This window comes from Triticum urartu, chromosome 7 (genome assembly GCF_003073215.2).
Source record: "Triticum urartu cultivar G1812 chromosome 7, Tu2.1, whole genome shotgun sequence".
Lineage (NCBI taxonomy): Eukaryota > Viridiplantae > Streptophyta > Magnoliopsida > Poales > Poaceae > Triticum > Triticum urartu.
The window spans coordinates 71,017,105-71,043,691 of record NC_053028.1 but is presented as its reverse complement, the minus strand read 5'-3'; the positions used below and the strand labels follow the sequence as shown (position 1 = coordinate 71,043,691).

The 26,587-nt window shown below is 42.9% G+C and overlaps 1 pseudogene; it reads right to left on the bottom strand.

Moving 5' to 3' along the window:
• The window catches only part of LOC125518383, a 55,753-nt pseudogene that overhangs the window by 4,636 nt on the left and 24,530 nt on the right, over nucleotides 1-26,587 (bottom strand).

Here is a 26,587-nt window from a genome sequence, read left to right as displayed (position 1 = left end):
CCAGCACCTTGACGGCCTTGATTGTTGTTGTAGTTATGGCGTGGGGGCCATTGCTGTTGTAGTAGCCCCCACCATCGCCATCGTTGTAGCCGCTGTTGTAGCCACCACTAGGGCCGCAGTAGCCACCACCGCCACCCTGGTTGTAGCTGCCACCACCACCTTCGCTGTTGTTGCCGCCGCCACCATTGCTGTAGTTGTTGTTGCCGCCACCGTTTCCACCCTTGGGTGAGTTGCGGTAGCCGCCCTTGGGAGAGTCGTCGTGCCCTCGTGAGGCACTGTTGGCCGAGGACTTGAAAGCCCTGGCGCCTGTGCCCTGGAACAGCTCCATACGCTGATCAAAATTCGCCACCATGCTGAAGAGATCATCAACAGATAGTGGTTCGGTGCGAACATCTAGGGCTGAGATGAGTGGTTGGTAGTCCATGTCAAGACCAGGAACTATGAAGGAGATTAGTTCTTCCTCTAGAAGGGGTTTCCCTTCCATAGCAAGTTCATCTGACAGGGATCTCATGTGACCGAAGAAGGCAGCAACAGATTGGGATCCTTTCTGGGTGTTGGTGAGGGCGGTGCGGCAAGTGTTTACTTTCGGTCTGGATTGGGCAACAAACATGTTTGCGAGAGCGGACTGCTACCTCTTTTAGCACTGCGTTGGTTTTCCCCGAAGAGGAAGGGATGATGCAGCAAAGTAGCGTAAGTATTTCCCTCAGTTTTTGAGAACCAAGGTATCAATCCAGTAGGAGGCTACACGCGAGTCCCTCGCACCTGCACAAAACAAATAAATCCTCGCAACCAACGCAAATAGGGGTTGTCAATCCCTATAGGGCCACTTACGAGAGTGAGATCTGATAGATATGATAAAGATAATATCTTTGGTATTTTTATGATAAAGATGCAAAGTAAAATAAAGGCAAAGTAAATAACTAAGTAGTAGGAGATTGATATGATAAAGATAGACCCGGGGCCATAGGTTTCACTAGTGGCTTCTCTCGAGAGCATAAGTATTCTACGGTGGGTGAACAAATTACTGTTGAGCAATTGATAGAATTGAGCATAGTTATGAGAATATCTAGGTATGATCATGTATATAGGCATCACGTCCGAGACAAGTAGACCGACTCCTGCCTGCATCTACTACTATTACTCCACTCATCGACCGCTATCCAGCATGCATCTAGAGTATTAAGTTAAAAACAGAGTAACGCATTAAGCAAGATGACATGATGTAGAGGGATAGACTCATGCAATATGAATAAAACCCCATCTTGTTATCCTCGATGGCAACAATACAATACGTGCCTTGCTGCCCTTACTGTCACCGGGAAAGGACACCGCAATATTGAACCCAAAGCTAAGCACTTCTCCCATTGCAAGAAAGATCAATCTAGTAGGCCAAACCAAACTGATAATTCTAAGAGACTTGCAAAGATAACCAATCATACATAAACAAATTCAGATAAGATTCAAATATTATTCATAGATAGACTTGATCATAAACCCACAATTCATCGGTCTCAACAAACACACCGCAAAAAGAAGATTACATCGAATAGATCTCCACAAGAGAGGGGGAGAACATTGTATTGAGATCCAAAAAGAGAGAAGAAGCCATCTAGCTACTAACTATCGACCCGTAGGTCTGAGGTAAACTACTCACACTTCATCGGAGGGGCTATGGTGTTGATGAAGAAGCCCTCAGTGATCGATGCCCCCTCCGACGGAGCTCCGGAACAAGCCCCAAGATGGGATCTCGTGGATATAGAAAGTTGCGGTGGTGGAATTAGGTTTTTGGCTCCGTATCTGATCGTTTGGGGGTACGTGGGTATATGTATAGGAGGAAGAAGTACGTCGGTGGAGCAACAGGGGGCCCATGAGGGTGGAGGGCGCGCCTGGGGGGGTAGGCGCGCCCCCTACCTCGTGGCCTCCTGTTACGTGTCTTGACGTAGGGTCCAAGTCTCCTGAGTTGTATTCGATGAGAAAATCACGTTCCCGAAGGTTTCATTCTATTTGGACTCCGTTTGATATTCCTTTTCTTCGAAACTCTAAAACAGGCAAAAAACATCAATTCTGGGCTGGGCCTCCGGTTAATAGGTTAGTCCCGAAAATAATATAAAAGTGGACAATAAAGCCCAATAATGTCCAAAACAGTAGATAATATAGCATGGAGCAATCAAAAATTATAGATACGTTGGAGACGTATCAAGCATCCCCAAGCTTAATTCCTGCTCGTCCTCGAGTAGGTAAATGATAAAAAACAGAATTTTTGATGCGGAGTGCTACTTGGCATAATTTTAATGTAATTCTTCTTAATTGTGGTATGAATATTCAGATCCGAAAGATTCAAGACAAAATTTCATATTGACATAAAAATGATAATACTTCAAGCATACTAACAAAGCAATTATGTCTTCTCAAAATAACATGGCTAAAGAAAGTTATCCCTACAAAATCATATAGTCTGGCTATGCTCTATCTTCACCACACAAAATATTTAAATCATGCACAACCCCGATGACAAGCCAAGCAATTGTTTCATACTTTTGACATTCTCAAAACTTTTTCAATCTTCACGCAATACATGAGCGTGAGCCATGGATATAGCACTAAAGGTGGAATAGAGTGGTGGTTGTGGAGAAGACAAAAAGGAGAAGATAGTCTCACATCAACTAGGCGTATCAACGGGCTATGGAGATGCCCATCAATAGATATCAATGTGAGTGAGTAGGGATTGCCATGCAATGGATGCACTAGAGATATAAGTATATGAAATCTCAAAAAGAAACTAAGTGGGTGTGCATCCAACTTGCTTGCTCATGAAGACCTAGAGCAATTTGAGGAAGCCCATCATTGGAATATAGAAGCCAAGTTCTATAATGAAAAATTCCCACTAGTATATGAAAGTGATAACATGAGAGACTCTCTACTATGAAGATCATGGTGCTACTTTGAACACAAGTGTGGTAAAAGGATAGTAACATTGTCCCTTCTCTCTTTTTCTCTCATTTTTTTATTTGGGCCTTTTCTCTTTTTTATGGCCTCTTTTCTTTCTCTTTATTTTTTTATTTTTCGTCCGGAGTCTCATCCCGACTTGTGGGAGAATCATAGTCTCCATCATCCTTTACTCACTGGGACAATGCTCTAATAATGATGATCATCACACTTTTATTTTTTCTTACAACTCAACAATTACAACTCGATACTTAGAACAAAATATGACTCTATGTGAACGCCTCCGGCGGTGTACCGGGATATGCAATGATGCATGGGTGACAAGTATGAAAGAATTATGAACGGTGGCTTTGCCACAAATACTATGTCAACTACATGATCATGCTAAGCAATATGACAATGATGGAGTGTGTCATAAACGGAACGGTGGAAAGTTGCATGGCAATATATCTTGGAATGGCTATGGAAATGCCATAATAGGTAGGTATGGTGGCTGTTTTGAGGAAGGTATATGGTGGGTGTATGATATCGGCTAAAGGTGCGCGGTATTAGAGAGGCTAGCAAAGGTGGAAGGGTGAGAGTGCGTATAATCCATGGACTCAACATTAGTCATAAAGAACTCATATACTTATCGCAAAAATCTACAAGTTATCAAAGCAAAGTATTACGCGCATGCTCCTAGGGGGATAGATTGGTAGGAAAAGACCATCGCTCGTCCCCGACCGCCACTCATAAGGAAGACAATCAATAAATAAATCATGCTCCGACTTCATCACATAACGGTTCACCATACGTGCATGCTACGGGAATCACAAGATTCAACACAAGTATTTCTCAAATTCACAACTACTCAACTAGCATGACTTTAATATCACCATCTCCATATCTCAAAACAATTATCAAGTATCAAACTTCTCATAGTATTCAACACACTCATAAGAAAGTTTTATTATTAATCTTGCATACCAAGCATATTAGGATTTTTAGCAAATTACCATGCTATTAAGACTCTCAAAATAATCTAAGTGAATCATGAGAGATCAATAGTTTCTATAAAACGAATCCACCACCGTGCTCTAAAAGATATAAGTGAAGCACTAGAGCAAAATTATATAACTCAAAAGATATAAGCGAAGCACATAGAGTATTCTAAAAAATTCCAAATCATGTATGGATCTCTCAAAAGGTGTGTAAAGCAAGGATGATTGTGGTAAACTAACAAGCAAAGACTCAAATCATACAAGACGCTCCAAGCAAAACACATATCATGTGGTAAATAAAAATATAGCTCCAAGTAAAGTTACCGATAGAAGTAGACGAAAGAGGGGATGCCTTCCGGGGCATCCCCAAGCTTTGGCTTTTAGGTGTCCTTAGATTATCTTGGGGGTGCCATGGGCATCCAAAATCTTAGGCTCTTGCCACTCCTTTTTCCATAATCCATCAAATCTTTACCCAAAACTTGAAAACTTCACAACACAAAACTTAATGTAGAAAATCTCGTGAGCTCCGTTAGCGAAAGAAAACAAAAGACCACTTCAAGTTAATGTAATGAACTCATTCTTTATTTATATGGGTGTTATACCTACTGTATTCCAACTTCTCTATGTTTTATAAACTATTTTACTAGCCATAGATTCATCAAAATAAGCAAACAACACACGAAAAACAGAATCTGTCAAAAACAGAATAGTGGTGTAGTAATCTGTAGCTAGCGCAAGATATGGTACCCCCAAAATTCTAAAATAAATTGCTGGACGTGAGGAATTTATCTATTAATCATCTGCAAAAATAATTAACTAAATAGCACTTTCCAAATAAAAATGACAGCAGTTCTCGTGAGCGCTAAAGTTTCTGTTTTTTACAGCAAGTTCAACAAGACTTTCCCCAAGTCTTCCCAACGGTTCTACTTGGCACAAACACTAATTAAACACAAAAAACACAACCAAAACAGAGGCTAGATAATTTATTTATTTAATAACAGCAAGGAAAAATATTGGGTTGTCTCCCAACAAGCGCTTTTCTTTAAAGCCTTATAGCTAGGCATAATATTTCAATGATGCTCACATGAAAGACAAGAATTGAAGCACAAACAGAGCATCATAAAAACACTTGAAAAACACATCTAAGTCTAACATACTTCCTATGCATAGGCATCTTATAGGCAAACAAATTATCAAGGCAAACAAAAACTAGCATATGAAAGGAAGCGGAAAGAAACAATAGCAATCTCAACATAACGAGAGGTAATTTAGTAACATGAAAATTTCTACCACCCTATTTTCCTCTCTCATAATAATTACATGTAGGGTCATAAGCAAATTCAACAAAATAGCTATCACATAAAATATTTTCAACACGATCCACATGCATGCAAAGTTGACATTCTTCCAAAATAGTGGGATCTAAAGTTGACACTCTTCCAAACCCACTTTCAGTATTATTGCAAACAATATTATCAATCTCATAATCATCATGGGGAGTAAATAAATTTTGAAGATCAAAAGAAGAATCACCCCAATCATGATCATTGCAACAAGTAGAGGACATATCAAAACTAGCATCCCCAAGCTTAGGGTTTTGCATATTATTAGCACAATTTACATAAATAGAATTTATAATAAAATCATTGCGATCATGCTTTTTATTCAAAGATCTATCGTGAATCACTTCACAAGGTAATTCATCACACTTTTCAGATTCATGAATTTCAAGCAAAACCTCATAAAGATAATCTAGTGCACAAAACTCACTAGCAATTGGTTCATCATAATTGGATCTCTTAAAAAGATTAGCAGGCGGATGAGGATCCATGGATCTTAAGTTCTCTGTTTAGTAATAAATAAACAACTATTCCAACCATACGAGCAAACAAGAAACGGGCAAAAGAGGCAAATAGAGAGGGAGGAGGGGGATAGAGAGAGAGGGCAAATAAAACGGCAAGGGTGAAGTGGCGGAGAGGAAAACGAGAGGCAAATGGCAAATAATGTAATGCGGGAGATAAGGGTATGTGATGGGTACTTGGTATGTTGACTTTTGCATAGACCTCACCAGCAACGGCGCCAGAAATCCTTCTTGCTACCTCTTTTAGCACTGCGTTGGTTTTCCCCGAAGAGGAAGGGATGATGCAGCAAAGTAGCGTAAGTATTTCCCTCAGTTGTTGAGAACCAAGGTATCAATCCAGTAGGAGGCTACGCGCGAGTCCCTCGCACCTGCACAAAACAAATAAATCCTCGCAACCAACGCAAATAGGGGTTGTCAATCCCTATAGGGCCACTTACGAGAGTGAGATCTGATAGATATGATAAAGATAATATTTTTGGTATTTTTATGATAAAGATCCAAAGTAAAATAAAGGCAAAGTAAATAAGTAAGTAATAGGATATTGATATGATAAAGATAGACCCGGGACCATAGGTTTCACTAGTGGCTTCTCTCGAGAGCATAAGTATTCTACGGTGGGTGAACAAATTACTGTTGAGCAATTGACAGAATTGAGCATAGTTATGAGAATATCTAGGTATGATCATGTATATAGGCATCACGTCCGAGACAAGTAGATCGACTCCTGCCTGCATCTACTACTATTACTCCACCCATAGACCGCTATCCAGCATGCATCTAGAGTATTAAGTTAAAAATAGAGTAACGCATTAAGCAAGATGACATGATGTAGAGGGATAGACTCATGCAATATGAAGAAAACCCCATCTTGTTATCCTCGATGGCAACAATACAATACGTGCCTTGCTGCCCTTACTGTCACCGGGAAAGGACACCGCAAGATTGAACCCTAACGTATCACTTACTCGTCGTAAGAAACCTGCAACATGAGACGTTGCAGCCCGAAACGGGTCAGTACATTGAATGTACTGGAAAATTCACACCATAGAGAAAATGATGAACAAAGGATATCACTATATGCATATATGGCTGGTGGAAAAGCTCTATGGTTATAAGGTTTTTGCGTAAAGCCAATTTTTCCCTACTGCAAAGGAATAAATTTATTTAACTATCATGGTGGTTGTGAAACATTGAGAATGGTTGACAGCATTCTCAATCCCAATTAAAATAATTAAAAACCCAACAACATTAATTAGAAGTAACATGTTGAGATTCACAATGATATTCAAGTACTAGATACTCAAGTTGTCCATAACCGGGGACACGGCTAATCATGATTAGTTTGTACACTCTGCAGAGGTTTGCGCACTTTTCCCCACAAGACTCGATCGCCTCCGTTGGATTTCTCGCACTACATGGTGTTTGAGAAACGGATGACCGAGACATAGCCTTTCAGAAGCGCTAGCACCTTACGATTGGGTAGACCGGTACACCTACATCCGCTACATCTGCTAGTCCACCACTGTAAGAGTTCGCACAACTTAGTCAACTATGCCAGAGCCCATAATGGCTTGTGGCTGCACACGGAAGTTTCTAGCATGAAAGATCTTATGATCCCTTTGAGCATGGGTGGCGGTCCAAAAAAACAGGCAAGTCCTGATAGACATCAGGTGCCTCAATCCACCCAGATGTGTGTTAGGTTGCCACCTTAGATAAACCATTAAAATTAAATATCTCACATCTGTCATGGATATCACTCACCCAATCCACGTCTACTAGCATAGCATGGCATAAATAGCAAACGTAGAAGTAACTCCCAAAGGTTTCATAATAATACAGGTAATAGGTACTACCTCATCTACTTCCCATCCCACAATTTAATTAGATCCTAATCATGCAATGTGAGAGGATTGATCTAATGCAATAAAACATGGGTTGTGGAAAAAGGTATGATCAAAGTGTGAACTTGCCTGCAATGTAGATGAAGATGATTCGCACTTAAAACTCTTGATAGATCTACTCGTCACACTCCGGTCAATCTATCGTAAGCAAGCAATAGTAACCACACAATAAGTACTCATCTAATGCACAAGTAAAACTCGAACGAGAGAAACGAACCAGAAAGTTCAATTTAAGAACTCCGGTTGCAAAGAAAGAACGAACCGAACAAACGACGGAAAACAAACGGCGGAAGAAAACAACTCGGTTCTAGCAAGTTGAAACTAGGTCAAATTTTACCGTAGCAAAAGCTTGTTCAAGTTGATTAGACGGAACGGCGGTTTCGAGACGAAACTCCAGGCGCTTGAATCACCTGATTCCGAAAAACGGGCGAGAAGATAAACTAGAACGAAGATCGGATCTGAGATCGCGATCGCGGAATAAATCGGACGAAAAGAAAGAGACGAACGGTTAAACGAATGGGCGTCGTTAACCGGGAATAATCGGTGATCACGTTCGTTGAGACGAACGGTCCGAAAGAAGAATGAAAACCGATCTAGGGTTTTCGGAAAAGAAACCGAAAAAGAAACGGAAAACCGATCTAGGGTTTCGGAAAAGAAACCGAAACGAAGAATCGGAGAGAAAAACCGGAAAAGAAAACTGGAACGGTTTCTTCTAAAAGAACCGAACCGTGGGAAAGAAAAAGAGAGGCGTGGGGCTACCTCCGGTGAGGCGGGGCGAACGGTGGCGACGGCGGCGTGCTAGGGCGGCGGCGGCGGCGCTATAGGGGCGGCGGCGGCGGGTGAGGGCGCGATGCACAAGGGCGGCGGCGTGGGTGAGGGGCAGCGGCAGCGGTGGTGAGGGGCGCGGCGTGGGTGAGGGGCACGGGGTGGGGCGCGGCTTGGGGAGGTGCGGGGTGGTGTGGGGCTTGGGGTTTGATGTGAGGAGAAGGTTTGATTTGATGTTTTGGAGGGGAGGGGTGTGGGGGTATTTATATAGGTGAGGGGGGGGAATTTACTTGGGGTAGGGGACAAGAAAAAAAGAGGAAAAAGGAAAACGAAACAAAGGAAAGGGGAGGGGCTAACCGACCTAAGTCCCGCTGGGACTCGGCCAGAGCGACGGCGGCTGGCGCCTGGCGCACGAGGCGCGCAGCGCTGCTGGGGGCGGCGGCTGGCTGGGCCTTTGGCCCGGCTGGCCTGCTCTTTTTTTTTAAACAGTTTCGCGCGCAGAAAAACACAAAAAAGAAAATCTAAACGAGCTCCAAAAATTCTAAAGTAAATTTTCCCCGACTCCTAAAAATGAGCCGAACAAAATGAACTTTTCTACAGACCTAAAATGCAATTTTTGAAAACGCGCATTTTTCCCTATCCAAATAAAACGCAAACAAAACTCCGGAAAAAACCAAAAGTGATCTATTTATTAAATCTTCATTTTTCCTAAATTTGGGAAAGTCATATTATTCCCTCTCTCATATATTTTGACACCGGAAAAATAATTGAAGATAAAATAAATAAATCAAATGATCCTCTTTTTTCAAAATTTGAGAAAACTCAAATATGAAAATACGAAATCTCCAACTCTCTCCGAGGGTCCTTGAGTTGCGTGAAATTTCTAGGATCAACCAAAATGCAAGAAAATACGATATGCATGATGATCTAATGTGTAACATTCCAAATTGAAAATTTGGGATGTTACAAACCTACCACCCTTAAAAGGAATCTCGTCCTCGAGATTCGGAGAGGCTAGCAAGAAAAGGTTAGGGTTTGGGGTCTTCTCAAAATCCATCGATCATCTCCGGGGTCTGGGGTGCTACCACCCTTAGAAGCATGGTTACGGTTCCATCAAAACTCATATACTCCATCCTTATTCTTGACAGTGTCGGTCTTCTCAGATCCTCGAGAAAATTCCTTCTCTGAACTCTTCTGGTAGTGGCATAACCTTTACCACAATTCTTCTATCCTTTTATTTTGGTAAGGTTACTCCGCGACTGGGTCTTTGTAGCTGACGGGTCTGGCGCCAAAACTAAACAACTATCGATATCTCATGGTGGTCAACAATTTATGGTTTCTCCTGCAGGAAATGGGTCTGGGTTGATCCTCACCGTATAACCTATGGTTGGCAAAAAGCTGCCATGTACAAGGGAAAAATACTTATACCATTCTAAGGTTTAACAAGGTTTTGATCGTCGTCTCTCTACTATAGGTAAGTCACTCAGATTTACCATCCCACATAGCAAGGCGGATAATAAGAGTAAGTCGGTATGGTGATCAATCCATCCCGCACCCAAATCATTACCTTGTATACGGTTTAGCGAATCTCGCATTCTAACACTCGGTCATCCTCACAAGCATTGCAGAATTTCTCTTGTTGACGAACCAAGTTCGGAATAATCCATTGATTCTGCAAGCCAGACAAACATCTATCGTTCCTTCACAACTCTCAGGTTTTGCGTTACTCCTATAAGATCGTCTACCGATAAGGGCATATCCTCTTCCAGGGTTTTTTTCCTTCAGCAAGAATGTGCTTGCTTCTTGGCAGGTCCTGGGGCTTGCGGGTTATGGCACATCTCATCACTTGCAAACCTTGAACTCTTCATCGGGGCAGCGGATCTCTAATCCAACATCCAAATTCCTAGTATTCTTAAATCCATCCAATTGTTCTGTCTTCCTTCTATTGGCACCAAACTAGGACATGTTTACTCAGACTCATCATGGAGTTTCCATTGATCCATATTTCCAACATCATACCTCCTTTATGTCCAATAGTAATTCATCTCTTCATCCTCGTGGAATATCCCTCATACCGAGATAAAAACTTATACTCATGAAGTCCATATTCCACTTCGTGGAACATCATTATCCTTTCTGCGGTCAAGCGTCTTTACAGGAGAATATTGGCCATCTCTGCATGGCACTTCTTCAACTGGGAACCGTGAAACACATCCTGAACTCCTGACAGTCCTTCGGGTGACTCCAACTTGTTGGCCACTTCTCCCATATGCTCCAAAACTCGGTATGGTCCTACAAATCTCGGGGCAAATTTTCCCTTAACTCCAATCCATTTAACTCCTCGCACAGGGGACACGCGAAGACATGCTCTGTCTCCAATTTCATAAACTACCTCCTTGAGTTTTTGAGTCTACATAACTCTTTTGCCTGGACTGAACTACCTTCAGTCTATCTCAAATCAACTTAACATTCTCTTCCGACTCCTTTGATCACCTTAGGTCCAAACAACTGTCGGTCTCCAACTTCATCCCACATACTCTTGGGGCATCACACATATCGAGACAAAACTCGTATTCATTTTGTCTGAAATCCACTCAGGGGAGTATCCTTATCGTTTCCAGGGGTCAACGGTTCTTACAGGGTACTACCACCCTTAAAATGCTCCAATATTTTATAGACCATATTTCTCATATCCTCAAAAATGGTCAACATCTTTCCTCATAGGGTAACTCATAAAATCCAAATCAGTACCAACACTGCTAACTTTATTGATTCTCAAATTATTACAATCTCCTGTTTTTCCATTACATGCCTCAACTCAACACCTCAATATAAAGGAAAATGTCCTCACTACTACGACTATATTTCTTCTGGTACAAACTCAACTACTTATCACAAGTCTCCTTCTCCTTCGGACAATCTCTGGCAAAGTGCCCTGCTTTATTACAACTAAAACATATTACTTCTGACAAGTATCGAGGTTTCCTTTTTGGGCATTTGTTGAGGTAGTGCCCTGACTCCTTGCACCCATAACAGGTGACATGACTCAGATCCTTCCTGGAATCCAATCTACTTCTCTTTCTGGACTTTTCCATTCCAATCAGAGCTTCTATTTCCTGTGGGTCATACTCTACTTCCTCAGCCGGGAATTCCACTAGATTCCCATTCATACAATTCTGGGAGATGTGTCCTTCTTCTCCACATGAATAGCAAGACTTGGTGTAGGGTTTAATTGGTTCTTCTTTGGGTGTGTCCTCCACCTCTTTCTTCATCACAAGTTCTTCTAAACTTTCCATAAGAGCTCCTTTCATTGCTTCTTCCTTCTGCTGGATGGTTCTTTGTACCATGGGGTAAATGTGACACTGAGCAGGATAGTGGGTAGTCCCTTCACACAAGAAACAAGTGATCTGCCTAGTTGGGCATTCTTCAGCTGGGTGACTTCCTTCACAATTAGGGCATTCATCCTTGTGTTCTTTATGGGTGTGTCCGATTTCTCCACAAATCTTGCATGCACAAGGTTTCCTTATATCCTTTCCATAAGACTTCAACTTCTGGGACACAAGCTGAGACTTTAGCAAAGTCAACTTAAATTCTTTCCAAGTGGTTACTCCTTGCCATCCATTGATTGTTTGGTACATCCTCCACCAAGTAGCAGCACCTCTTTCAAAGCATTGAAGAGCATGCTGGGCCATATCCTTTTCGGCTATAGGGTTGTTCTCCATGTGATCCTCCATATTCTGAATCCATCGGTCTATCTCCAATTGACTCGTCGGTCCCGAAAATACAAGCTCATCTCCATTCATCCTCTATTGGGTCCATGGGTTTGGGGTGAGATAAGAGAGATCAAGAGAGAGGAATGCACACAATACAAACAAAAGTTTTGAAAAGACAGATTTTTGTTGTGGCTGTCGAAAAACATCAAACAAATGACAGCTCACAAACGTTGCATCTAACGTAGGTATATAATAGGGGTTTGGTCTTCTAAAGGTCAATAAATCTTCAACGTCTCCAAACTCTTCAAGCCTTGTTCAAGCCTCCAATGGCTTCTTCCAATCATGCTTGTCCTTCTCAAGTTCTTTTGCCAGATCATCTCTGTTGACGTGAAATCTCTCGTGACATCCTTTAATATTCCGGAGTTGCATTTCAAACTTCTCGTTTCAACATCCTTCACATGAACCATGGTCATACTGTCCTTCAGTTCTTGACAATATCTCGAGGTTTTACTTCTCTAGCTTGGCTACTCTCATCTTCAGGATCCTGAGTTCCTCATGAAATACTTCCTTGTCTAATACGCCTTCCTGGAGCTCCATTCTAAACTTCTTGATGTACTACTCCAGATCCTGGTGTTATACCGGCTAGGGCTAAAACTTCATCTTATGCTAGGTGCTCTATCAGCCTTCTTCCATCAAATCCATTCTGATGACATGCATCCTTAACTCAGCACGGTGACAATAGCATTAGCGGGGATGACATCACGGATAACCGTGTTTCTGCCCTTGTCATTGCCATGAACTATCTTCCATAATTGATATCCCCTGCCTTAGGGTTTTCTTTGACAAAACTTCGAGTTCTCATGCTCCTTGTTTCAGTCTTTCTCCAATACACCTTGATCTCGGGTATTGACAACTTCCATAATCTGTTAAGTTCCATCAGGGTAGCCTTCCTAGGTCATACAAATCTGGGAATTCTTCAGAGCCTTCAAATTCTACTTGTCTTCGGTTTTCAACCGTTGTAGTTTCCATTATTCAGATGCACGGAAAATACTCTTCATTCTGAAGTGGTCTTAGTTGTCCGATATCTTGTACTTCTTGGAGTGGTCTCATCAATCGAATCTTTGTGTGGTCAAAAGGGGAAATGGGTATAGTCTCACTAAAAGGGAATATTTGAATAAGCCCAGAGGAGAAGAGAGATAAAAGGTCTTTTTGAAAGGGAAAGTTGTAGAGAAAAATCTTTGCTATGGGCTTGCCAGTTTCTAGGGTCACGTCCTACAGTCAACATGTGCTCAGATACCATCTTGTAGCGACCCGACCCGAATGGATCAAGTCTCTGTGCTTAGGTGTCATCCCTGGATCGGTATGCTGACACACACAGTACTCGAAGGATTTATAACAGAGGTAAATCACATGTATAGAGTAACGTAAATACTATTACCTCAATCCAAAATAGCGGAAGCAACAAGGTTGTGGATTCCCATCAACGCCAACGGCAAAGTTGAGTGTAGAAATCGTAACCCTAACGTATCACTTACTCGTCGTAAGAAACCTGCAACATGAGACGTTGCAGCCCGAAACGGGTCAGTACATTGAATGTACTGGCAAATTCACACCATAGAGAAAATGATGAACAAAGGCTATCACTATATGCATATATGGCTGGTGGAAAAGCTCTATGGTTATAAGGTTTTTGCGTAAAGCCAATTTTTCCCTACTGCAAAGGAATAAATTTATTTAACTATCATGGTGGTTGTGAAACATTGAGAATGGTTGACAGCATTCTCAATCCCAATTAAAATAATTAAAAACCCAACAACATTAATTAGAAGTAACATGTTGAGATTCACAATGATATTCAAGTACTAGATACTCAAGTTGTCCATAACCGGGGACACGGCTAATCATGATTAGTTTGTACACTCTGCAGAGGTTTGCGCACTTTTCCCCACAAGACTCGATCGCCTCCGTTGGATTTCTCGCACTACATGGTGTTTGAGAAACGGATGACCGAGACATAGCCTTTCAGAAGCGCTAGCACCTTACGATTGGGTAGACCGGTACACCTACATCCCCTACATCTGCTAGTCCACCACTGTAAGAGTTCGCACAACTTAGTCAACTATGCCAGAGCCCATAATGGCTTGTGGCTGCACACGGAAGTTTCTAGCATGAAAGATCTTATGATCCCTTTGAGCCTGGGTGGCGGTCCAAAAAAAAACAGGCAAGTCCTGATAGACATCAGGTGCCTCAATCCACCCAGATGTGTGTTAGGTTGCCACCTTAGATAAACCATTAAAATTATATCTCACATCTGTCATGGATATCACTCACCCAATCCACGTCTACTAGCATAGCATGGCATAATAAGCAAACGTAGAAGTAACTCCCAAAGGTTTCATATAATACAGGTAATAGGTACTACCTCATCTACTTCCCATCCCACAATTTAATTAGATCCTAATCATGCAATGTGAGAGGATTGATCTAATGCAATAAAACATGGGTTGTGGAAAAAGGTATGATCAAAGTGTGAACTTGCCTGCAATGTAGATGAAGATGATTCGCACTTAAAACTCTTGATAGATCTACTCGTCACACTCCGGTCAATCTATCGTAAGCAAGCAATAGTAACCACACAATAAGTACTCATCTAATGCACAAGTAAAACTCGAACGAGAGAAACGAACCAGAAAGTTCAATTTAAGAACTCCGGTTGCAAAGAAAGAACGAACCGAACAAACGACGGAAAACAAACGGCGGAAGAAAACAACTCGGTTCTAGCAAGTTGAAACTAGGTCAAATTTTACCGTAGCAAAATCTTGTTCAAGTTGATTAGACGGAACGGCGGTTTCGAGACGAAACTCCAGGCGCTTGAATCACCTGATTCCGAAAATTGCGGTGGTGGAATTAGGTTTTTGGCTCCGTATCTGATCGTTTGGGGGTACGTGGGTATATGTATAGGAGGAAGAAGTACGTCGGTGGAGCAACAGGGGGCCCATGAGGGTGGAGGGCGCGCCTGGGGGGGTAGGCGCGCCCCCTACCTCGTGGCCTCCTGTTACGTGTCTTGACGTAGGGTCCAAGTCTCCTGAGTTGTATTCGATGACAAAATCACGTTCCCGAAGGTTTCATTTTGTTTGGACTCCGTTTGATATTCCTTTTTTTCGAAACCCTAAAACAGGCAAAAAACAGCAATTCTGGGCTGGGCCTCTGGTTAATAAGTTAGTCCCAAGAATAATATAAAAGTGGATAATAAAGCCCAATAATGTCCAAAACAGTAGATAATATAGCATGGAGCAATCAAAAATTATAGATACGTTGAAGACGTATCACGGACCAGATGGCTTGTGATTTTTTCAGAGAGGCAACTTGCACCAGGACTTCCTTAGAAAGATTCCTTAGCAGATAGGCTACTAGTTGCTGATCTTGGATTAACCAAGCAGCATAGACTGGGTTGGGAACGATCTGTTCCTTCCCTTCAGAGTTTTTGGAGGTGATTTTGGCTGATGGTTCGGGGATGGTTCCATCAAGGTAACCAAAGAGGCCTGCCCCAATGATTTGGGATCGGGCTTGGGCACGCCATAGCACATAGTTTGTGCGGGTTAAGGGTTCAGAGATGGTGTTGTTGAGGCCGGCTAAGGGGACTTGGCTTGAGGAAGACATGGCGGGTAGGAGAGGGACGATGGAAGCTAGATGAGATGGAAGAGGAGGCTCTGTATACCATGAAAGGTTTCATAAAGCGTCTCAACTCCCGTAACATGGGAGCCCACATGTATTTATATTCATATTGGCGAGGCCAGCTCTCGCAGAGGCATATATCGATAGATTACATTGTTGGTTTAAATAACCAGAGAGATATGGGGAGATAGAGAAGGATTACATCATTAAGAGATAAACAAGTGCTAACAAACTAGATCCTCCTAACTACTCTACGTGAGACCCAAGTCATCTGTAACGTGACATGTTTAACACACATGTCAAGGATACAAATTAGGTTGGTTTCACACATGTTAACATTTTGATTGATGTAACTTCTACAGTAGATCTGGTAATAACCGGTTGGAATGACTAAATTACCCTCCAGCAAGATAGTCATCGCGGCATAAGTACGCAAGGGCCATGAAATGTGGTAACTGCCAATAGTACAAAGCAGCAGGTAGAAGCATAGAGTTGAGTGACACTTCAGATGCTGCTGTTGCCCACCTGTATGAAGATAAATAAGGGCCACATGCCGTGTAAACATAATATTGCACAGCCACATTGATATTCATTCAATAAATAAACAGAAATGCAATAATACACAGAATATATGCCCATGATACACAAAAGCATGATAGTCTACACCTGTGTAGGTAGTCTATTAGAGCGATGCTACAAATACTAAAGGGTTTATAAAATAGAAATGTAGGGAAGTGATTATGAATAGCTGCATGCTGTGGTCAAGGACAGATGTAAAGACATGAATTTACAGATAGAAAAACCATACACCCATTCCAGTTCTCAAATCTGAGTCATCATATTCATCTAATGCACCTTTTTCTTTAACCGCACCACAGTGCATTCCAACCCCTAAAGACCTTCTAGTGCAATAATGCTGGCATTCCAGTAAAAGAAGGGTTCAGGTAACATAAAGAGTCGCGTCCGGTTGTAAATTTGCTTTCTTGTATCTCCTTCCTTTATAATGCCAGTGGGAGACTTAGAGCCTTCCTTCTCCTTGAAGTATTACCGGACTCCGAGCCTATATGTGACCCCTTTCTTTTTATTTGCTTGCTTAAGATGTCAGTGTATGGCCTGAAACAGTCTCCAGGGCAGTGGAATCATCCAGTTTGATTCTTTATGTCAGTAGCTATGGATTTGAGAGTAGTTCATAACTTCAATTTGTGTGCTTAAGCTGGTAGGTCCAGATGTCTCTATGATATGTTGCTTTATTTTGATGAGTCTGTTATGGCCGTGGTGCACAAGGCAGCAGGAAATAGGCTTATCCATGAAGGCGTCAGATACATTATGCTAGAGATAGGAAAGTTAAGAAAAGGAGTAACTCAATTAGTAATTGTCCTTGTTGGATACAGTTGGGTCCATTACAAAAAGGCTAGTTAAATTAAGAAGAGTCCAAGTGAACTAGGAAGGTAGCTATGGTTTGGCCTTGAGTTTAATAAACCATAAAAAAGGCACGCCTAGGCTCTAGGCAGTAGCAAAACGCCCAACGCTTAATTGCGGCTAATGTGCGCACTTTGGTCAGAAAAGCGCAAGGCAGTGGCAAAACTCACAATTAGCGCCTAGCGCCTTTTAAAACTTTGGTCTAAACTGAAATACATCTTGCGAATCAAGTTAGTCATCCTACATAAAGGACTAGCATGTATAACATTTAATCACGCAATAAGAGAATAGTTTATCAATCTGTCATCTACCTCATTCGTCCTCCCTAAGTCATGTTCTATTACCCAATCCCATACGTCGGGCCATGCATGATCTTCATGGCAGTATTAAACCAGATTGTTCCAGTTGCCAGGCCATTAAATGACTATAACCAGGGAGCAGAACAAGAAATTAAAATAGGAGATGAAGAATATACACTCGCTCCATTATTCTACATATAAAATACCACCTTCAACCCGCACCTAGACAATCCAGAAATGTGTCTTCAGCAGTAACATACCCTAGAAGTGGTGGAATGGCGCCAACAACTGCTCCCACCCATGTATTGACAGGGTGTATTTGCTTCAATGGAGTGTATACAGATGCATACATGATGAGATTGGATGCTACAAGCCCAGCAGCTAAGCCATTAGCCTGCACAGACCTTGCCAAAAATTCTCAATGTTTAGTTCCAATAACACAGCACTGTACCAACTTCAGTGGACGTACACACTTAAAACAAAGTGTAAAGCAAGTACAGGCAAATGGCAGAGCCGAACCTTGCAAGCCAGTAATGTTGTTCCTGCAGCTCCAACACTTGTAGCCCACATGGCAGCATGCACAGGACTAATACGCCCTGATGGTAGGGGCCGTCGCATTGTCCTTTTAATTTTAGCATCATTATTTATCTCGAACACCTGAAAAGGATGTCGATGCACCAAGTTCATTGTCTCTAAGTGTGATAACCAGGTGTATAATGGTATCTATAAATCCCGAAATAATGTACTCCCTTCGTCCCAAAATAAGTGTCTCAACCTTAGTACAACTTTGTACTAGAGTTAGTATAAAGTTGAGACACTTATTTTGGGACGGAGGGAGTAAATATGTAAGAAAAGCAGAATAACTTCCCAAAAACTGATATTAAAGTGTGACATTGTGTGACAATGAACATAAAAGAATTGCAAGAATTTTAACAAAAATGAATATTGGTTTTGTTAACCATCATGCTAATGGTAAAGGCTACCCCAAAAAACAAGCACACACCTGGTTGAGAGTGTTGGCAGATGCTGCAACCATCATGGTACCAGTGCATGTGTAGCATAGTCCAGCAATGTCTACAATGCTGCCACTCCCGAGCACATGTCCAGCTCCTGTTGTTGCCACAACAAGTGCACTAGATACCATAAAAATGGAATGTATAATCAAATGGAAGAAATGCAACAAGAGGACAAATAATTCATTAGTCACAAGGAGTTCCAAGATGCAAGACACACCATGGAAAATTCAAAATCATAAGGTTGTCTGAATGTATTCCAAAGGACATATATTAACCCATATGGCCACTCTCCAGACGTACATTAAGCCAAATCCCACAGAACAATTTCACCAAAGAAGGCATTACAACTAGCATTTTTCATAGGGAGAATAGATGGTCATGCCTACTGTCTGAGATATTTTAACTAATTGAATTTTGAGGTATTATATCAAACTCTCGATTCAATTTATGCATTCTAGCCAAAAAGAAGTAATAATGGATGTTAGATGGCACATCAGACTTTCAATAACCTATGAATTGCATTCCCGTTCTAAATAAGGGTATTATGTGGTTCAACAAACAATAGAATATAAATACCGTATGTGCAATATGAATTCTAGAGAGAACATACAACTGAACATTTGGACTACAAACATATGGGATATTGTTTCATATGAGGACAGATTGCTAGAAGTCGAGTGCCATCAAAATTTATGAAATCTGATGAATGGAAAAAACTACAGATAGTAAACACCTTATGACAAAAACATACAGGAAATAATTAAATTATAGTTCATTTTTACCACCATAAAGGTAATCTTAGCTTTTCAGGCACACTAAACCACCAATTGACCACTATGCATATATAGTCAAGGTGGATCGTCCAAGATAGTAATGATTTGGCAGCGGCCACTATCTACCATCTAGGATCGCCACCAGACGCAAAAGTTTTGGTCAGACCCTAATATTTCAGGACATGGTTCCAAAAGCACAACAAAACTGAATGGTGAAGCAAAAACAAGAACAAGAAGAAGAGAAGATGTCATGTTCCAAACAAACCTAAGTATAAAGACATCTACTGCATCACACCTCTGTTAAGTGTGTCAAGGTAAATTGAATGCAGTTCTGCTTATCAAGAAATTTGGGGTTTCCATCGTTGTGGTTATAACAAAAAGAGGTGTGGCTTGTCTAGTCTGCAATACACTTACAATTCCATTTCTACAACATAAACAAAAGGGCTACATTAGCTAGTTTGTCACATAGCACCGTATGTTTCCTAAACATCATCAGAAGTTAATTTCATAGAGCCAGTATTACGTGTGCGAAGCGGAAAACGTCTTACCTCGTACAGAGGGGACACTGCGTATATTATAGGCAGGGGTGCGAGTCCTAATAACGCATACAGTTAAGATTACAGGAGGGATTACAACTTGGAGGTCAAGCTAGGAAGAGATAGAGTTATAGTTACAGAAGATAAACATCTCCTAGCCTATAACCGAAGACTCCTGCTAAGATATGCTACAAGTCGCCCTAGTACATTGGACACGTACGACAGACTTGATATCTGAAGTTTAACACCCTCCCTTAATCACAACTTCATCAAGTTGAGATTATGCTTGAAGTCTTTGAAACTTCTTGTAGGCAAAAGGCTTTGTAAATCCATCTGCGAGTTGATCTTTGGAATGCACAAAGCGAATGTCAAGTTTCTTCTGAGCAACTCTTTCTCTGACAAAATGAAAATCTATCTCTATATGCTTTGTCCTGGCATGGAACACTGGATTTGCAGAGAGATATGTTGCACCAAGGTTGTCACACCACAAACAAGGAGCATGCTTACTTTGTATGCCAAGTTCCTTCAGCATGGACTGAACCCATATTATCTCTGCTGTGGCATTTGCCAACGCCTTGTACTCAGCCTCTGTGCTTGACCTGGATACAGTAGCCTGCTTACGTGCACACCATGATATCAAATTTGGTCCATAGAATACTGCAAAGCCACCAGTGGAGCGTCTGTCATCAAGACAACCTGCCCAGTCAGAGTTAGAAAATGCACTAACAAGAGTGAATGGCAATTTGCTAAAGTTCAGTCCCAAGCTCAAGGTACGCTTAACATATCGAACTATACGTTTTGCAGCTGTCAAATGAACATTGGTGGGTGCATAAAGAAACTGGCAGACTTTGTTGACAGCAAAGGAAATATCAGGCTTGGTAAGTGTGAGATACTGAAGAGCTCCTACCAGGCTTTTGTATTTAGTGTTGTCCTCTTTATTGAAAAGCTCACCTTCTGCAAGAGATAACTTTTCTGAGCTAGATAATGGAGTAAGTGAGGGTTTACATCCCTGCAATCCAGCTTTCTTAACCAGGTCGGTTGCACATTTTTCTTGAGAGAGGTGAATTCCATCCTTGTGTTTCTTCACCTCAATCCCAAGAAATTAATGCAAGTCACCAAGATCCTTTAGAGAAAAGTCTGCACTTCAATCCTTGAGGAGTCCTGTGATTGCTTCGTCAGATGAGATAGTCACAATAATATCATCAACATATATAAGAACAAATATGCACGTGTTGGAGTTGTTGTAGATAAACAATGATGTGTCAGACTTGGAAGGAACAAAACCTAGTGCTTGCATTTTGTGACAGAGGCGAGCATACCATACCCTTGGAGCTTGTTTCAAACCATATAGTGCTATCAAGTTTACACACATGAGAAGGAGCATTCTTACTCTCAAACCCAGGAGGTTGTTTCATATACACTTCCTCTTCCAGAACTCCATGGAGGAACGCATTCTGAACATCGAGCTATCTAATACTCCATCCTCTAGAGACTGCAATAGACAGGACAAGACGAATAGTGGCTGCCTTTACCACTGGACTGAAGGTGTCCTCATAGTCTATGCTATACCTCTGTTTAAACCCCTTTGCAACGAGTCTAGCCTTATATCGACCAATGGTTCCATCAGCTTTCCTCTTAATCCTGAAAACCCACTTGCAATCAATCAAGTTTTTACCTTGCTGTGGGGGAACCAAGTGCCATGTTTTGTTTCTTTTCATTGCCATATATTCTTCATGCATAGCTTTATTCCACTTCTCATCACACAATGCCGCTTCAAGGGTGTTAGGCTCACCTAGTTCACCTGTGGAGCAAACCATACCATACTTTGTCATATGCTTGTAATTAATAGGTTGAATTACCCCTTGTTGCAGATGTGTATGCCACTGTTGAGACACAGCCGGATCGGCCATAGAGGATCCGCCAGACTGCTCCTGTGTGACATCAGATCCCAAGAGCGATCCTGATGGATTTTCTGCGGCTGTTTGTTGAAGTGGAGCACCTGGAATGACCACAGAGGATCCCGGTGCAGCATCTGCATGTGCATGCAGCCCATCATTGCGTGATGATGGCGCATCCACCTGGGTCGCGGCGCCGGTCGCCCCAGTCGAGCCCTCCCTGTGTCGCGCGCCATCGTGCCGCGTGTACGTCACGGGTTCGCTGGCGTACCTCGTACTGCCTGATTGGTGCGGGGCATTCTGCGCCTGAGCGTGCGTGGCCCCGTGGGACCGGCACGTGGGTCTAGAGGAGGCACGGGGCGCGCGCCTGCGCCTGCCTCGGCAGCAGGGGCGATCCCGAGGCGCCTGCACCTGACGCGGGATCAGGAGGCGATCCCGAGGCGGATTCAATCCGCTGCAACTGGACGGATCCCGAGGGCAAGTTGTCTCCCCTGGTGAAGCACATGGAATATGGCGCTGTTTTAGCTCTGTTTTCTTCAGTTCCCGCACGAATTTCTTCTGTTCCATCAACACAAAACGCATGCACATCATTAGATGGGTTAGTCAACAGTAAGTCATCTATATTAGGTCCCCCTTGATCAAAACTAGTGAGATGAGGAGGCAAAAGAAGGATTTCTTTTCGTAGGAGTGCACCAGCATTGGGTTGGAGGTCGGCGAACGGAAATTTGGTTTCATCAAAGACCACATCACGTGAGATGTAGACACGGCCAGTGGAGACATCTAAACACTTGACCCCTTTATGATGTGCACTATACCCTAGGAAAGCACACTGTTTTGAGCGAAACATGAGTTTGCGGTTGTTGTAGGGACGAAGGGTTCGGCCAACATGCACACCCAAAAACACAGAGAGACTTATAGTCTGGTTTAGTGTGAAGGAGTCGTTCTACTGGAGTTTCATTGTTAATGACATGACTAGGTAGCATGTTGATAATGTGAACGGCTGTGAGAAAAGCTTCGTCCCAAAACTTGAGAGGCATGGATGCGCAGAGGGCAAGGCCAACCTCGACAATGTGCATGTGCTTGCGTTCGGCGGAACCGTTTTGTTGGTGAGCATGCGGGCATGCCACGTGGTGCGAAATGCCAAGATTTTGGAAGAAGGAATTTAACTTTTCGTATTCCCCTCCCCAATCCGATTGGACAGCGATGATTTTGCTATCAAACTTTCGTTCAACAAGCGCTTGAAAGTTTTGGAAAACTTGAAACACATCGGATCTCCATTTGAGGAGATAGATCCAAGAGAATTTACTATAGTCATCAATGAAACTGGCGTAATAAGTATGTCTATCAACGGAGGTAGGGGCTGGACCCCAAACATCGGAAAAAATGAGTTGCAATGGTTTGGTAGAAACACTAGTGGAGATAGGATATGGCAATTGATGACTTTTAGCTCGTTCACATGAATCATAAATAGTTTCAACATGACGCTCACCAATAAACGGGAGTTTATTTTTCCTAAGCAACTTTTCTACTAAAGAAAAAGAGGCATGTCCTAAACGATCGTGCCATCGTATGGACGAAAGCTTGATAGCACCACAAGCTTGTTTATTGAATCTTCTAAACTTCAGAATCAATGGGTAGAGCCCTCGAACACATCTACCTTGATAGAGAATTGTCCTCGTTGCCTGATCCTTGATCAAAAAGAAAAAAGGATGAAATTCGAGAAAGACATTATTATCAAAGGTAATTCTATGGACGGAAAGTACACTAGGGACATGCAAAATTTTCTTAATGTGTAGTTTGCGACTAGGGGTACGAAATATAGAGTGACCAATGTGACTTATACCCATACCTTCTCCGCTAGCAGTATGGACTTGATCTTTGCCGCGGTATTTTTTCTTCATGCTGACCTTCTCAAGCTCGTTCGTGATGTGGTTTGTGGCTCCGCTATCGACGTACCAATTGGTGTCAATACCGTAGGAACCATCAGCGGCGGCAGCTACCTTGTCATCGTCTTGAGAATCAGCATCATCATCATAACGGTATCAGCAATATTTTGCTGTGTGGCCGGGCTTCCCGCAGATCTGGCACCTCGGAGTCTCTGGACGCGTTCTGTTGCCACCACCGCACCCTCGCCCGCGGCCTCGGCCGCCCGAGCGCTGAGGAGAGGGGCCGCGGTTGTTGCCGCCGCCGCCAGATCGCCCCTTGTAGCGAGGAGGGCCACGCGAGCAGGATCCTCCACCGCGGCCGCGCGACGCCGTGTTTGCAGAAGATTTGAAGCCGCTGGATCCGTGGAACTGGGCCATGCGCTGGTCGAAGTTGGACAGCATGGCGAAGAGCTCGTCGAGGGTCGCAGGAGTGACACGGGCGTCGAGAGCCAACACCAGAGGTTGATAGTCTGCCTCCAACCCATGGATGATGTACGAGATGAGCTCATCGTCCTGGATAGGCTTGCCCGTCGCGGCCAGCTCATCGGCATAGCCATGCATGACGGCGAAGTAGGAGGCCACTGAGAGGTTTCCCTTCTGCACGTTGATGAGGGAGGTGCGGATGTTGTTGATGCGACTCGCCGATTGTGAAGACAACATGGCCGTGAGCGTCGTCCAGAGCGCGCCCGCCGTGGTGACCGTGGTCACCGTGACCAGGACCTCTTTTGTGGGGTTATTCAGCAGGTAGCCAAGGACCTGCTGATCCTCCCGTACCCATATAGGGTGGAGAGGGTTGGGCGATGAAGTCTTCTTGCCATCCTTGGTTGTGACGAGGAGCTTGGCCAGCTCCGGGTTGGTGTCGTCGATGTAGCCGAAGACGCCGGCACCGCGCAGCTGAGGTGTGATCTGCGTGCGCCACAACACGTAGTTCGTGCGCGACAGCTTCTCTGTGACCTGATTGTTGAGGCTAGGCAAGAAGGAGCCGGAGGAAGACATGGCTAGGCTAGATGGGTTCGACAGAAGCTCTAGATGGGAAAAGGAAAGGCTCTGACTACCATGTGCGAAGCAGAAAACGTCTTACCTCATATAAAGGGGACGCTGCGTATATTATAGGCAGGGGTGCGAGTCCTGATAACACATACAGTTAAGATTACAGGAGGGATTACAACTTGAAGATCAAGCTAGGAAGAGATAGAGTTATAGTTACAGAAGATAAACATCTCCTAGCCTATAACCGAAGACTCCTGCTAATATACACTACAAGTCGCCCGAGTACATTGGACATGTACGGCGGACTTGATATCTGAAGTTTAACATTACGAAGCCCAGGTTCACAATTCAGCACACTAGATCCTACAGCGCATAAACGTTAAGGGGTATTAATGAGTTAGTGCTCAACTGTTACAGATCCCAAATCACAAAGTTAGTAAAATTCATTTCTATGGAATTTAACCATAAGAATTGAAGAGTATATCTTTATTTCATTCTGAAAAACATGAATTGTAAGAATATAAGTCATCTTCTGAAGGGAAACATAAGCAAATCGCACACCTGAGACGGGCTTTGGAGAGCTCCCAGTAGCACACCTGTAGTGCCGCAGCACGTCGGAGGCGGATCTGGCTCCCGACGAAACAGCTACCGAGGAGGCCGCCGCTTCAGCAACGATGGGTGCAGGGGAGGCGGCAGAGGGTACCGAGCAGGTGGCCCGCGCTGAAGCGATGGGAAGAACAGCCGTAGAGGGGTTGCGGATGGGATCAGCGAGCAAGCCCAAGCGGAGAGCCCTCGCGGTGGAGGCGGCAGTGGCGCTGCCTCTCCACATGGCTGTGGAGGCGATAACGAACGACATGAGGCTGGAAAATCTGGTGAACGCTTTCAGCCAAAGAGGTGGAGCTGTCACATCTTACATCTTACATCTTACGTTCTTAAAAAGTTGATCTCCATTACTACGTATTCTCTTAACATGCAGCCCGTCCACATCATCATCTAGCCACGTCAGCAATTCTTGCCATATATACATGCAATATGTAGGCATACCTGAGATGCAATGCAACCTTCCACCGCAGCGTAATTTTTCACGTTATCTCCTGACCATTCATTTATATAAAAAATAATTGTAGCGACCCGACCTCAAACGGTCAAGTCTCTGTGCTTCAGTGTCATCCTTGGATTGGTAATGCTGACACACACAGTACTCGAAGAATTTATAACAAAGTGGCAATCACACACTTATTACATCGAATGTCTCAAGAGAGAACTTATTACAATAAATATGGCTTAAGGCTATCTAATACGATAACAGCGGAAGACTTGGAAGATAAAGTGAATCCATCAACTCCAACGGCATAGCTGAGTGCATGAAAAACGACCTATCGCATCTTACTCCTTGTCTAAAAAGTCTGCAACATGATACGTTGCAGCCCGAAAATGGGTCAGCACATGGAATATGCTGGCAATGTAACACGGGAGAGTAATGAACAAATAAATGCTATCACTACATGCATATATGGCTGGTGGAGGCTGTATGGTTAATATGTTTTGCGAAAAGCCAATTTTCCCTACAACAAAGGAATATATTTTATTTAACTATCATGGTAGTTGATCAATATTGAGAAGGTTCGTTCAACTCAATCCCAATTAAAAGTAATTATCAACCCAACAAATTAATTTAGAGTGATGAGATCCATATGATAATCCAATAACCAGATACTCGAGATGTCCATAACCGGGGACACGACTAACCATGATTAGTTTATACACTCTGCAGAGGTTTGCACACTTTTCCCCACAAGACTCGATCTCCTCCGTTGGATTTCTCGCACTACAGGGTGTTTGAGAAACGGATGACCGAGACACAATCTTTCAGAAGCATTTGCTCTCTACTCT